The sequence below is a fragment of the Telmatherina bonti genome, assembly GCF_933228915.1.
Source record: "Telmatherina bonti genome assembly, chromosome: 1".
Lineage (NCBI taxonomy): Eukaryota > Metazoa > Chordata > Actinopteri > Atheriniformes > Telmatherinidae > Telmatherina > Telmatherina bonti.
In genome coordinates this window covers 3723030-3730498 of record NC_136619.1, presented here as the reverse complement: position 1 = coordinate 3730498, position 7469 = coordinate 3723030, and the positions used below count along the sequence as shown (strand labels likewise).

General features: G+C 47.7%; 1 protein-coding gene across 1 annotated transcript in view; it reads left to right on the top strand.

Annotated features, from left to right (window-relative positions):
* Positions 1–3865: 3865 nt before the first annotated feature.
* The window catches only part of ccdc102a (coiled-coil domain containing 102A), a 63530-nt gene continuing 59926 nt past the window's right edge, over positions 3866–7469 (top strand). Inside the window, exon 1 of the mRNA XM_079240325.1 lies at positions 3866–3993. The gene's annotated coding sequence lies outside the window, so the exon portion shown is untranslated. The remainder of the gene's footprint in view (positions 3994–7469) is intronic.

Here is a 7469-nt window from a genome sequence, read left to right as displayed (position 1 = left end):
GAAGCCCAGACTTCCCTCTCCCCAGCCACATGTGCCAACTCTGCGGGGGTGACCATAGGTGAGGGTAGGAACGTAGATCGACTGGTAAATCGAGAGCTTCACCTTCTGGCTCAGCTCCTTCTTCTCTGAAAAAGAATCTGCACCTCAGATTTGGACGTGCGGATCCTCATCCCAGCCGCTTCACACTCAGCTACGAATCGCTCGAATGAGAGCTGGAGATCATAACCAGATTAAGTCAACAGGACCACCTAGAAATTCTGTCCATATAAGTTATGAACAGAATCGGCAATAAAGGGCAGCCTTGGCGGAGTCCAACCCTCACAAAACGAATCCGACTTACTACCGGCAATGTAGACCAAGCTCTGGCACCTGTCGTACAGGGACAGCTCTTACAAGGGGGTCCGGTACCCCATACTCCCGGAGTACCACCCACAGGAGCTCCTGGGGGATACGGTCTAACGCCTTCTCCAGGTCCACAAAGCACATGTAGACTGGTTGGGCAAACTCCCATGCCCCCTCCAGGACCACAAAGATGGTATAGAGATGGTCCACTTCCGCAACCAGGATGAAAACCACACTGCTCCTCTTCAATCCAAGATTCGACTATCCGGCGGACCCTCCTCTCCAGGACCCCTGAATAGACCTTACCAGGGAGGCTGAGGAGTGTGATTCCCCTGTAATTGGAACACACCCTCCGGTCCCCCTTCTTAAAAAGGGAGACCACCACCCCAGTCTGCCAGTCCAGAGACACTGTCCCCGATGTCCACGCGATGCTGCAGAGGCGTGTCAGCCAGGACAGCCCCACAGCATCCAGAGCCTTAAGGAACTCCAGGCGGATTTCATCCACCCCCGTGGCCTTGCTGCCAAGGAGCTTTTTGACCACCTCAGCGACTTCAGCCCCAGAGAAAGGAGAGTCCACCCCTGAGTCCCCCAGCTCTGGTTCCTCATCGGAAGTTGTGTTGGTAGGATTGAGGGGGTCTTCAAAGTATTCCCTCCACCGACACACAAAGTCCCACAGGCCAAGAAGGCCCGATAGGACTCCTTCTTCAGCTTGACGGCATCCCTCACTGCTGGTGTCCACCAACGAGTCCTGGGATTACCGCCACGACAGGCACCAATGACCTTACGGCCACAGCTCCGGCTGGCCGCCTCAGCAATAGAGACACGGAACACAGCCCATTTGGACTCAATGTCACCCGCCTCACTCGGGACATGTTTGAAGCTCTGCTGAAGGTGGGAGTTGAAGCTCGCTCAGACTGGGGACTCAGCCAGACGTTCCCAGCAGACCCTCACAACACGTTTGGGCCTGCCAGATCTGACCGGCTTCCTCCCCCACCATCTGAGCCAACTCACCACCAGGTGGTGATCAGTTGACAGCTCCGCCCCCCTCTTCACCCGAGTGTCCAAGGCACTTTTATTTCTGCTGTAAACATGTTTATCTCTGCGGTAAATTCTGCTGTGAAGTTGGTCTTTTTAACAAGGAAGTCTATGGGGATTCAATCTGTTTTGGAGCCCCTAGTGGATGAAGGGGGAACTTTCAACCGAAAGTTGATGGTTGAGTTTATGACAGGAAGGATTAGCATTTTAATCTGAAAGGGAACAACTTCCTCAGATGTGTGCCTGTATGTAAATGAACTTAATGGAACTGAAAGCAAAACCAAATTCAACAAAAAGAACAATTGTTTCCAACGACTTCAACCATACAGGAAATCTTATTCTAATCTATTGCACAGTGGAGCAGCAGTGTCCGAATTCCACACATTTACATGACATATACCCACACACACTTCCATGAGAACAATGTTCTCTATGCTGTTATCTAAACACTAAACAGGGAAACACTGAGAATTTAAACTTCAGATTTTAAACAATACAAACTAGTTATATCAGATTAAATGAAACAACATTAATGCTGGTTAAAACTGTTTGTCTCAGAGGAAATCATGATATGAAATGCTCTCAGCTCATCAGTTTCATCAATTTTCAGCTGTTTTTATAGTCAGAAAGAAACTTTTGTGGATAAGTGAAACTTTTTTATGAAGAAAATGACTCCAAACAGCTGAACTGACTCATAAGTTCATCGTCTCACTGTGGTTATTCACACCATGCAGTTTTTATAAAGCAAAGTCAGCTGGAAAACCACCTCAGCCATGTGTCAGAGCTTCAGGTGACTTCCACACATGTCAGGACAGAAGAAGGAGCTGGAAGGAAGAGGAAGAAGAGCAGATCTTTCTGTTGACCAGGACCAGAAATGCAGCTTTGTTCCTTTTAATGCAGCATTTTCCTTGTCAGTTCACCTGTCTGTCTTCTTCTCCCTGCAACAAATAAACATTTCAAATTAAACTTTTCTGTGTCTGCATAACAAAGACATTTTGGCTTCTGAACTGTCTCCTTACACTTAGAAACATGACTCTTGCAAGCTTCTGCCATTGTGTAGACCTTCACTCTGAAATCGCTGTTTCAGAGTTACAGACGTGTCTCTGTGCAACCACGAGCTCTGTTTGAACACTTTCATCGGGAGATTTGTTTCGATCTTTACATATCAGCACGCTGTGGAAAACATCCAAATGAAAGTATTTTCTTCATCTCAGATGGTACAAATAAGATAAATTTCAAGCTCACATTTAAAAAGAATCCAAGCCCTTTCAGATGACTGATCATTCATCAGGAATGGTGGAGCTGTAGATCTGAACCTTCATCACATCAGCTTGTCCACATCCTGAGAATCAAGCTGAGTTAAGTTAAAGAGGTTTTAGTCCAGGCAGCTCAGAAGACATCTCCAACATAGATATTTTGACCAACTTTTTTTCCTTTCCCCAAAGTCCTCCAACTGGAGGACCTCAGGTTTTTACACGACAAGAAAAGAAGCATCCTACTAAAGTATGTGTTCTTTGAAATCAGCATTTTAAAAAGTTTTTTCTGGTCAAATTTAAGAGGTAAATTTAATTCTTGTTTACTGAGCTGTATCACCATGTGGAGCAGTGTTTTCCCCACATCATCACTTGGGATGTGTCACGCACAAAAGAATCGATGCTTTGTAGTGAATCAGAAGAACCACGTTGCATCGAGCAACTTGAGAACCGGCTCCCGGTTTGTTTGTTGTTTACATCTCTGCTTGGCTGTCAATGCTCAGCCCAGGTCTAACCAAGGCAGTGCTTTGTTTTAATGAGCCCGAATGCCCACGTGAGAACATGGGATTAAACCATTATGTGAAACCAGAGAGGGTGGTAGATGCTACACCGTGGGCGAAACAGCAGACACTGTGAGAAGAATGTATGAGTGCATTGTGTCGTCTCATTATGAGTGACTGGCAGCAGTTTAAAGCACTGAGGATGGCAATGCTGTTTTCTTGAGTTTATTTTATTTTATTTTATTTTTGCTGCTGTTTTTCATTTGTGCAATAAAAAGACTTGGGTGAAATATTGAACAATTATAAAATAAGTGTACAAATGCGGGGGAAATGAAGGCTCCTCATAAAAAGGCTGAACACAAAGCGGTCTTTAAAACACAAATCTTCCATGTTTTTTAAGTTAGGGTAAAATATATGACTAGACAAGATCCTAAATCAAGAACCGTTCAGAAACCGAAAGAGCCGGCTCTTCTTTGGGAGCCGAGGAAAAAGAGCCGGCTCTCTAAAAAGAGCGGAACATCCCATCGCTAATTATCCCAGCTTCCACCGGGGTATGGAGTCATTCCGACTGGGAGGAGCTTATTCACGCCACCAATGAGCGCAGGCCTCTGCGCTAAATGCTGAATCTGATTGGCTGAAAGCAGTAGGTCGTTGCCAGCTCGACAGCTGATTGGCCAGACGCTCGTGCAAACGCCCAAGACCCGCCCTCTTTCTTTCTCCCGTTTTCCAGCGACACTTGAGGGAAAAACGGCGAAAGGAAAGCCGGGAAGACGGAGGTTTGTGGGCCAAACGGACCCGGAGCGGCTCCACCTGGAGGTAAATCCGCGGAGAGGAGCTTCGAGAGGAGCGTTTCCCCGCTGAAGGTACGTTTCCATCTGCTCCGCGCTGAAGAGCTGAAGGCTGCGGAGACACCGAGGTGTCAGATGTCATGTTCCTCCCAGTCTACCCAGTCTACCCATCCCAGTTCTGTTCTGTTCTGGTTCCTCTCTCCTCCCAGTCTACCCAGACTACCCATCCCAGCTCTGTTCTGGTTCCTCTCTCCTCCCAGTCTACCTAGTCTACCCATCCCAGCTCTGTTCTGGTTCCTCTCTCCTCCCAGTCTACCTAGTCTACCCATCCCAGCTCTGTTCTGGTTCCTCTCTCCTCCCAGTCTACCCATCCCAGCTCTGTTCTGGTTCCTCTCTCCTCCCAGTCTACCCATCCCAGCTCTGTTCTGGTTCCTCTCTCCTCCCAGTCTACCCATCCCAGCTCTGTTCTGGTTCCTCTCTCCTCCCAGTCTACCCATCCCAGCTCTGTTCTGGTTCCTCTCTCCTCCCAGTCTACCCATCCCAGTTCTGTTCTGGTTCCTCTCTCCTCCCAGTCTACCCATCCCAGTTCTGTTCTGGTTCCTCTCTCCTCCCAGTCTACCCAGTCTACCCATCCCAGTTCTGTTCTGGTTCCTCTCTCCTCCCAGTCTACCCAGTCTACCCATCCCAGCTCTGTTCTGGTTCCTCTCTCCTCCCAGTCTACCCAGTCTACCCATCCCAGTTCTGTTCTGGTTCCTTACTGGGAACGTCATGGCGCTGCAGTGTTTACAGTGTTTGTGTTAACTTGTTGACGGATGGAAGAAGCAGCCGTGGCTGCTGGGTGTAGTTCCACACACCTGGGCCTGGCTCTGTAACCTGATGATCCAGTCATGTGAAGCAGAACAAACTGGTGATCAGTTCAGCCATGAGTTAGAGATTTGGCTCCTGATACAGATCCATGATAAGAACCTCCTGCTAGATGCTGGATGGAGATCTGGTGGCTGTGGAGGCGGTTGGAGGACAGAGAACTCCTCATGGTGGAGAAGGTCTGTGACATCATTCTGCTGGAGGTTTCCATCAGAAGATGCTTCACGGTGTCAGAAAGCGATGGTGGATCTGCTTCAGGCTGGATGTCCTCAGAGATGCTTCTCTACAAACCTCGGCTGGAAGCAGATCTTTTTTTCTGTTATTTCCACCTCCCATTCCTCTTTTTTTTGGACCTTTCTCTGTTAACCCTCCAGCTGGTCCCGGAGGTTTTCTATCCGTCCAGGAGGTCTACAATCCAGATGTAGTGTTTATTCAGAGACTCTAGATGGTAAATCCACCATTATTTATCACATCTTCATCACCATCACTACCATGTTGCTAAGAGACCTCTATTTTCACCTGGACATGATGATGAAGACACTTCCTGTCAGACTTTCCACCAATCAGAGAGCTTAAACTGACGGTAACGTCCAATCAGGAGCAGCCAAAGATCAACAAGTGATGAGAAAAGCAGGAAAATAATGATCCTCTATGGCTGGAATAAAGCCAAGAAGATGTTTGGGAGATTTCAGCGATCTTCTTCACTTTGTTGTTGAAATGCAGCAGCGAAGAGTGTGTGTGTTCAGAGTGAGATATGTTCTGACACAGCTGCTTTTTGGAGAAATGAGTATTTAGTGGTTCCTGCTGTGGCCTCCCAGCAGAGAGGCCAGTGGTTCGAGTCCTGGTTGGGTCTTCCTGGACGTGACGTGATGCCTGGTGCAGAAAAGCAGTATCTCCGAGAACGCTGAATTTCCAACGTGTACGTGCATCACATGCCACAGTCCTCCTCTCCTCGTCTTACCAGATGTTTGCATCCGTTTCAGAGCGTAAATCCTTCCAAAGCCACGGAGGTGCTCCGGTCTGCAGCATTTCCTGCTCCAGGAACGTTTTGTGTTTGTTTTAATTAAAGCTGTGGCTCATTTGCTCAGAAGAGCGAGCGTCTCTGCTGCAGGGCTTTGTTGGGACGGCTCTTCAGCTTCCTCTCTGATTGCTGGACTCAACCGATCTTTGCAGCTGCTGAGCTCGCCTCTACCTTCCTGCAGTCTCTTCATAGCTTCCAGCCACATGCGGCTGGAAGACAGCAGCAGCAGGTGGTTTAGAAAGGTGTTGTAAACCTCCTTGGACGTTTCTGCTTCTGTCATTGGGAGGTTTTTAATGACATCTGTTACACCTCGACGACATGTCTTTGTGTAGCCGTGGCAACAGCATCCTCACCTGGAGACACATGCACTGATGAACAGAGGGGATAGGAAACAACAGCAGAAACGTTTCTGGTCCAGACAGGTCCGTATTGCGTTTTATCTCCAGGAAAGAGGATCCAGTCCTGAAGAAACAAAACCCAAACAAAAGTTTTTGGTGAAAAATAACGAGAAAAAAAAAGCTTTTATTTCCTCCTTATATTTAATTCACACTAATTCAGATTTGCTCAAAACCACTAAACATTGAATTGTTTTGATAATTTTATCCCTTTAAATGCCACTTTGTCTTTGTTCATTTGGAGAATAATTTTATTCACTAAGAAAAGCCTCCATGGTAAATATTAGAGGGGGGGGGTCGTGGATCTGTCACAGATCAGGAGAAAACTTGGTGAGTTTGTAACATATTTCATCAGATACTTCCTTCATGGCTGAAGATGACGTCCATTAAAACGGCATATTTTAGTTTCACCGTCATTCTGGAGTGAAAACTTCCTTTAATGCCGTTTGGAAGAAAAGTAGCAGTAGTCGACATTTTACCGGATTCCAGCGGATTCCAAGAGTTAAACATGGATGTTGTGCGCCTGAGAAAGCGTCGTCAAGGTAAATGTTGGAATGTTGGTCATCATGAAGGAGCAGCTGCAGACGTTTCTCCGGTCTGGACGCCAGACTGGATAAACGGATGCTGAACAGGAGTGGTCTCGTGTGAAACATGGTCTGGTCCCTCTGGAATGTGGCCTTCGTCCACCCAGCAGGCCGCTTGTTTGTCTGGCTTCCTGTGTGGAATATCAACATCCCCCCCTTCAGTCTAAACCAGAGGAACCGTTCCCTTCAGCTCTTCCTGCTGTCATCTTTGACCTGGACCTGGACCGGGACCGTGCTTGTTGTGCCAAGAGTACTGCTATATCTGTGCTGCAAAAGTCTGAGTGCGCTGGTCCGATTCCGGCTCCAGTCTCACACACATTCCTTCTCCTCAGCATCTCCTTCAGGCTTCGAGTTTCTTTGTGTTTCGACCCGCTGGCTTCCCTCGCCTTTCCCTCTTCATCTCTAATTTATCCGTTTCTCCCTTCCTTTGTCTCGAGCTCAGCGGCCGTCACTCCCACAACTCATCTTCCACAGTGTTGTGGATTTATTACATGCCTGGAGTGTCCAGGAAGGTTTCCTCATTAGTGACCTCTGACCTGCCATCCGTCCTCATTCACTGGGATATTTTTCTTCACAAGGAGGTTCAGTACAGAAGTCTGAGGTAGACAGCTGTTTGATGGGACCGTTTTCACTGCTGCACCGGTAAACTTGTGGGAGACAGCTGTTTGATGGGACCGTTTTCACTGC